General features: G+C 37.2%; 1 non-coding gene across 1 annotated transcript; it reads right to left on the reverse strand.

The window, feature by feature from the left end:
- Positions 1-6,338: 6,338 nt before the first annotated feature.
- Positions 6,339-6,411, reverse strand: Trnaf-gaa. The gene has a single exon. It is a non-coding gene; the product is annotated as a tRNA-Phe (tRNA).
- Positions 6,412-7,009: the final 598 nt, after the last annotated feature.

The raw sequence follows: 7,009 nt of genomic DNA on the forward strand, positions 1-7,009 counted from the left end.
TACACACACGCACATACACAGCGTGTCTGTGTGTTTCGTTTATGTGACGTATGGTGTGTGTGCGCATGCAAATGCAGGGATGTGTGTGTGGTATGTGTTTTATTATACAGTAAGTATAAGTATGTGTATACGTATAAAAAATATATATATGTATGTATGTATATATATATATATATATAAAATTTTATATATATAAAATATATATATATATATATATATATTTTTTTTTTTTTTTTTTTTTTTTTTTTTTTTTTTTTTTTTTTTTTTTTTTTTTTTTTTTACGGTAGGTTAAAGTTTGAGCCGCCGTGGTCAAGCATGATACTTAATTGTAGTTTTTATGTTGTGATGCTCTTGGAGTGAGTACGTGGTACGGTCCCCAGTTCCTTCTACGGAGAGTGCCGTGTGTAACTTTTTAGGTAATAATTTTCTCTATTATCCGGGCTTAGGGCCAGCATGACTTTGGGCCCGGCTTGGTCACCCAGTGTTTTAGGTAGGCAATCGAGGGGAAGTTCCTTCCCAATGGAAACCCAAAGCGTCGGCCGGTGACTCGAACCCTCGAACTCAGATTGGGGATCGTGACAGTCTTTGGGGCCGACGCTCTAACCACTCAGCCTTCGTATAAATATACATTTACATATATATTCTATTTATATAAATTTTTATATGCCAAATAGCCTATCTTTTGGTGAGTGAACTGCTTACTCTTACCCCCCCCCCCCACTGCACAGCATCTAATTTAGTCCAATATCTGAATATATAATTGGGCAACAGTCCCTGGATTCGAAAGTACTCCGATTCGACAAGTTTTTTGAGAAGAAACAAAAGAAGGCTGAACGTAGTAAATTTAAAACAAAAAAGACTATTGTGTGTATATATATTGTATGTATATAAACATAATATATAGATATATTATATATATATATATATTACTTAATACAAAATAAATGTAAATGCATTAGATTAAGTGCAGCTGATTAGTAAAAAAAAAAAAAAAAAAAAAAAAAAAAAAAAAAAAAAAAAAAATCCAGAGTTCTGTCTAACGCTCTTCCAATGGGGACTGTCCTGGATATTTTATAAATTATTGTATTAAAAATACCGAATATCTTTATGTCTATAAATTCGTGATATTGGAAAGGGCAAGGAATGCTCAGTAACAAAAGCAAATAAATTACAATGTGCTAGTATTAACCCGTCTAATTTCTAACCTCCATTTTTATTTTTCTTCTAACTTCTAAATAAAATGGTTATGTAAACAATATTAACTCTCCTCCAATTTCTAACAACCCTGCTATTTTTTCCTTCCAATTTCTAAACAGATTATTAAGAATAGTTTTCACTTCCCCAAATTTTTTAAAACCGCTTCTAATTTCCATCTAACTTCTAAATAGATTATTAACCTCTTGTCATCTTCCTAATCCTCTTTCTAGTGTCTCTTTAACTTCAAAGCAAATTGTAATTATCTCAGTGGTTATTGCTGCTTTAAAGTTAGTGTTGGAATCAGCATGCTTTTGATCACAGGAATTTGTGCCAAATATAAGATATTATATTTAGTGCACTTTTATTCCTATGAAATGATTATTATGGAAATTAATTGGGTGAAATTCGAAGTAAGGGAGATTTGAAAACTTGTGCTGAATTTTACGAGCGGTTGTGGAAGTTAATTTTCTTTCTATCTTTCTCTCCTTCTCCTCTGACTGACCTGTAGCGTAGTCCGAGATCTTAGACTCTGTCTGTCTCTTCGCCCTTTTAAGAGCTGTAGTATAGTGCTCCGAAACCTCCAAAAAGTAAATAAATAAAAAAGTAAACAAGGTAAAAATATTATAATATAATAGGAATAAAAATACAAAATAAATTTTATTATCTATTATTTATTTACTTCCTTATTATACATTTATTTTGGTTACACACGACATATATAAAATACTTGTTTTAGGTATCAACTTTAGAATAGAAAAATACGGAGAATCTGAATTGTCCACAGTCCGACGTGAGTCGCTAAATTTTCTATTCTTGAGAGGACACACTATGAACACGGCAAACCTCATGGCTGCCCCGCGTTTCATAACAGTAGAACATCGACCGCGACATTTTCAGGCATCATGAATAGTCAAAGTGCCCAGACCCGGGATCGAATCGGGGACCTTTAGATCTTCAGTCTAACGCTCTCCCAACTGAGCTATCGAGGCATATTAGACATTGTGATTAAAATGGCATAACATATCGAATATCTTTAATTGTTTATAAAAACACTGGTATGCTAGGAAAAGGGAATGTTGAGTAACAATAACGAATAGATTGCTTATGTGACAACATTACTTCCTAATTTTTAGCCTCCTTATTCCCTTCTAATTTCTAAACAAGATATTTATGTAATAATACTAACTTTTAACTTTCTACCCCTTCTAATATTCTTCAAAATTCTAACACATTTTTAACCTGTCCGCTTTTTAACCGCCCTTCCAGAGTCCCTTTAACGCCTAAGTGAAATGAAATTTATCTCTGGGGTTATATACTGTATTTAGTTTTTGCTGGAATCTGCTTTGTTTTGATCGCAGGAAATGAGCTCAACTGTAAAACATTATATCTAGTGCATGGAAGAAAGCTTATTTAGGTGAAATTCACGGGAAAATGGAATTTGAAACTTTAATTTGTGCTGAAGATAAAGAGCGACTGAGAAATCGGCGCTAAATTTCCTTCATCTCTTTTTCTCTTTTATCTTTTTATCATGCTTTGTCACTCTGTCACTCTCTCTTTCTCTCTCCTTCTCCCTTCCTTCCTCGGTGAACTACTCCAAAACCCCCCCAAAAGTACATCGCTGTGTTCACCTTCCTATATTTAGCCCAATTTCAGAAAGAAAAAAACGGCACTCACCCTGGACTCTGGAGCACTCCGTTTCCACAGTCCTGTTTTGAGAAGAAAAACAAGAGAGTGCTGAAGGTAGAAAAATTCCAATCAAAAAAGATGGAAAGACTATGGTATAGACATTAAAAAAACACACAAAATGCAATAAATACATTAGTATTAAGTGCAAGTGATTAAAAAAAAAAAAAAAAAAAAAGACGGTAAATTGTTGTCCGGAGCCTGGCGTGAGTTGCCAGCTTTTTTTCCTTTTTTTGAGACTAAAAACATTATGGACAAGAAAATTTATAGATATAAAACCCCCACACGTTTCACGGCCCCTTACAGTAGGGCCTCAGACAACAACATTTTCAGGTAGCCATGAGTTGTCAAAAAAGTGCCTAGACCTGGGGTCGAAACGGGGACCTATGATCTTCAATGTAATGCTCTCCTAACTGAACATCTAGGCAAATATTATTGATATCCATTGTATTGAACATATCGAATATTTTTAATGGTGTTTATAAATTTGCTGACACTGATTGGACAAGATATGTTAGTAAACAGTATTAACCCCCTTCTAATTCTAACCTTCATTTTTATTTCCCTGTAACCCTTCTATTTTTCCTTCTAACTTTTAAATGTCATGCAGATGGGCAAGGTAATCACTCGAAAGCAAGATACTGTTTGAAAACATGTCTCGCCAACTCTCTCGCAAGCCAAGGAACTTTCCTGCAGTACGAGACTTGTCATACGATAAAGAGTTTGTGGATGACCCCCAACCATCCACTTCCAGGGGATTTCCTCGCTGCGCAATGCCCCAAAACCGTAACTATAGTCCTCCGACGAGGAAAGTCCAGATCAAGACTTCACACCCCAGAAACTCTCCAGGATGAGTGATATCTCTGGTAAGCTTTCTATCCATTCTTTGACTTGTAAAAACACCTGGTTCTTTGGACATATTACTTTGTTTCTGAATAGCATCACAGAGAACTCATGTTTTCCTTCGTAATTTTTTTTTTATTTATTTATTATTATTTTTTTTTTTTTACAAAAGTTGAAATCTCCGGCCGGTTCAATGGTGACGACTCGGATTGGGGGGAACGAGTCCGATACCCAAGAATCGGACATAGAGGACAACTCGGATGAGATTAGACTACGTTCCGTGGTAGCTATGTCCATGGACCCGATGAGCCCCTCGCAGAGACGTCAGGCAAATTGGGAGCGCAGTGCTCCTGGAGCTCTCTCCTTCGTTTGGTCGAAGGGAGAACTTTCCAGGTCACTGCTTCGAGAGGACACCGGGTGTGCACGCACCCCTTGATGGATCGTCGAGCCCACTGGACATTTTTACCAGTTTCTTCCTAGAGGAGCTGTTTCAGTCAATCGTGGACGAGACGAATCGGTAAGCAACTGACCTCTTGTTTGTATTCCGATTTGAAAACGGAATTTTCTTTCTACATGTCCTTTTTTGAAACACCTATTTTACAATGTCTTTTTCTTCCAACTTCCGGTATGTTCACAAGAACCCACGACCCCCTTCATCAAATATGAAGGGGTGGGTGGACACGGTGCAGGAGATCCACTCATATGTTGGCCTAAGGTTCCTCATGGGACTTCATGGGAAGAGGTGCCAGAGGGACTTTTGGTCGACGAACCTGTTGATGTCCTCATCGGTGTTCACCAGGACTGTGACCAGAGACCGCTTCGACGCCCTTACCTTCGCTCTCCACTTCACTGACAACAAAGGAGAGCATGATGCGGATGATATATTGTGGAAGCTGCGCCCTGTGTTAGGCGTCCTGGAATCGACATTCCGGTCCGTTTTCGTCCCGAATAAAAACGTGACCGTCGACGAGAGCTTGTGGGCCTTCAAGGGCAGACATCACGCCCTACAATACAACCTGAGTAAGAGGGCTTGGAGAAAGCTCAGAGCCACCATGTGGAGGAGGATCCCCAGCAGGCGCACATGCCTGTTGACACACCCTTTCGGCGGTGGCGCAGGAAGGAGACCAGGGTGATGTGCAGTTGCTGCGGCACATCCCTATGCCCCACACCCTGCTTCCAGTCTTACCACGCCTGAAGGCACAGGTGTGGTGCTTGGAATGTCTTTGTTTTAGATTTTGAGAAGAAAAAAAAAATCGATTTACCACTGCTTTTCCGTTCTCTCACCAAGACAAACTACTGACTTTACACACCTAAAATGTAGTATATACTACAGTATTAGACAATAATATCCTTCATATATCATACTATATGGTTACAGTAACTCAGTAAACTTTCACATGTTTCTAGAGTGCAAAAACTGAGGTTGCAGTTACACGCAAACCAGCCATCAGAGCACTTGCACGGGTGGTGACACGGGCTGCGCGCACTGAGCGCGCGTCTCGGCGAGAGAAACTGCTGGTTGCTTTTATTTCCCAGAACACAAGCTGCACACCAATTTTCCGACCCACACTAATGGGTTAAAACAAAAGTCACGTAAGTACTTTAGTATTAAGTGTCAGCTGATTAGAATTTAAAAAAATATGGAGAATCTGAGTTATCCAGAGTCCGGTGTGAGTTGTCAATTTGTCCTTTCCTGAGACTGGACACAGTATTGACACAGAAAACCTCATAGATATCAAAGCAACCACATATTTCATGAAGACCCCCCAGCCATTACAATAGTCCGTCAGACAATGACATTTACCCGTGAGTTGTCAAAAATGCCGAGACCTGGAATCGATCTACGGACGTTTAACGTTCTCCCAACTGAGCTATCTAGGCGCATTTAAAATTGCAATTTCATTGTATTGAATATATCGAATATTATCTAATTCGCTGATATAGGTAGGACAAGGAATGCCTAGTAGCAATAGCAAATAGATTATTTGTGTGCCAATATTAACCCACTGATAATTTCAAACCTCTATTATTTTTCTTCCAACTTCTAAATAATATGTAACAATATTAACTCCCCTGCAATTTCTAAAACCTCTCCAATTTTCCTTCTAACTTTTAAATAGAATGCTTTTGTAACAATATTTTTAATGCTCTGCCAATTTCTAAAACCCCTCCTAATTTTCATTTAAAAATCTTAAAAGATTATTAACCTCCCGTCATCTTCCTAATTCTCATTCCAGTTTCCCTTCTAACTTCTATATAAGGTGTGTTAATTTCAATGATTAATATACTGTGTTTAATTTTCAGTAGGAATCTGCATTATTTTTCAAAACACTTTATTCCAATAATTATAGTAAGTATTCTATTTACATATATGGTGTTTACATTATGTAATAAAAACAATAACATGCAGATACAGTAGTATTAAGTGTCAGATGATTAGAATAGAAGAAAAATGTGAAACGGAGTTGTCCAGAGCCTGGCGTGAGTTACCAGATTTGTCTTTTCCTGAGACACGAACAACCTCATAGATATCACTGGCACCACACATCTCACGAAGATTTTCCGGCCATTGCATCTGACAACGATATTTTCAGGTGCCTGTGAATTGCCAAAAGTGCCCAGACCCGGGATCGAACCGGGGACCTTTAGATCTTCAGTCTAACGCTCTCCCAACTGAGCTATCTAGGCATATTTATTCTGTTAGATTGTACTGAATATCGAATATTTTTCAATAGTGACTATGAATTCGCTAAGGGCATGGCATACTTATTAACAATAACAAGTAGGCTGCTTATGTGCCAGTATTAACCCCCTTCTAATTTCTAACCTTCATTTTTATTTCTAAATAGAATGGTTATGTAATAATATTAACTCTCCTGTAATTTATAACAACCCTTCTAATTTTTCTTTCTAACTTCTAAATAGAATGCTTGTGTAACAATATTTTCAACTCCTCCAATTCCTAAAACCACCTCTAATTTTCCTTCTAAATTCTAAATAGATTATTAACCTCCGTCATCTTCTAACCCTTATTCCAGTTTCCCTTCTAACTTCTAAATAAGATTTAATTATCTTAGCTGTTTGTAACAGATCTCTCTCTCTCTTAATCCTCTGATTGAGGCGTAACATAGTGCTCTGTAACCCCCAAAACTAAATATATTAAATAAGTAAACAAGATAATATATTTATATATGATAATATGAATAAAAATACATAAAGATAAAATTAAAAGAATATTGTAAAGAAAATTTAAAACACAAAACATGTAATCCATTTAGGGGGGGGG

The sequence above is a fragment of the Penaeus monodon genome, chromosome 35 (genome assembly GCF_015228065.2).
Source record: "Penaeus monodon isolate SGIC_2016 chromosome 35, NSTDA_Pmon_1, whole genome shotgun sequence".
Taxonomy (NCBI): domain Eukaryota; kingdom Metazoa; phylum Arthropoda; class Malacostraca; order Decapoda; family Penaeidae; genus Penaeus; species Penaeus monodon.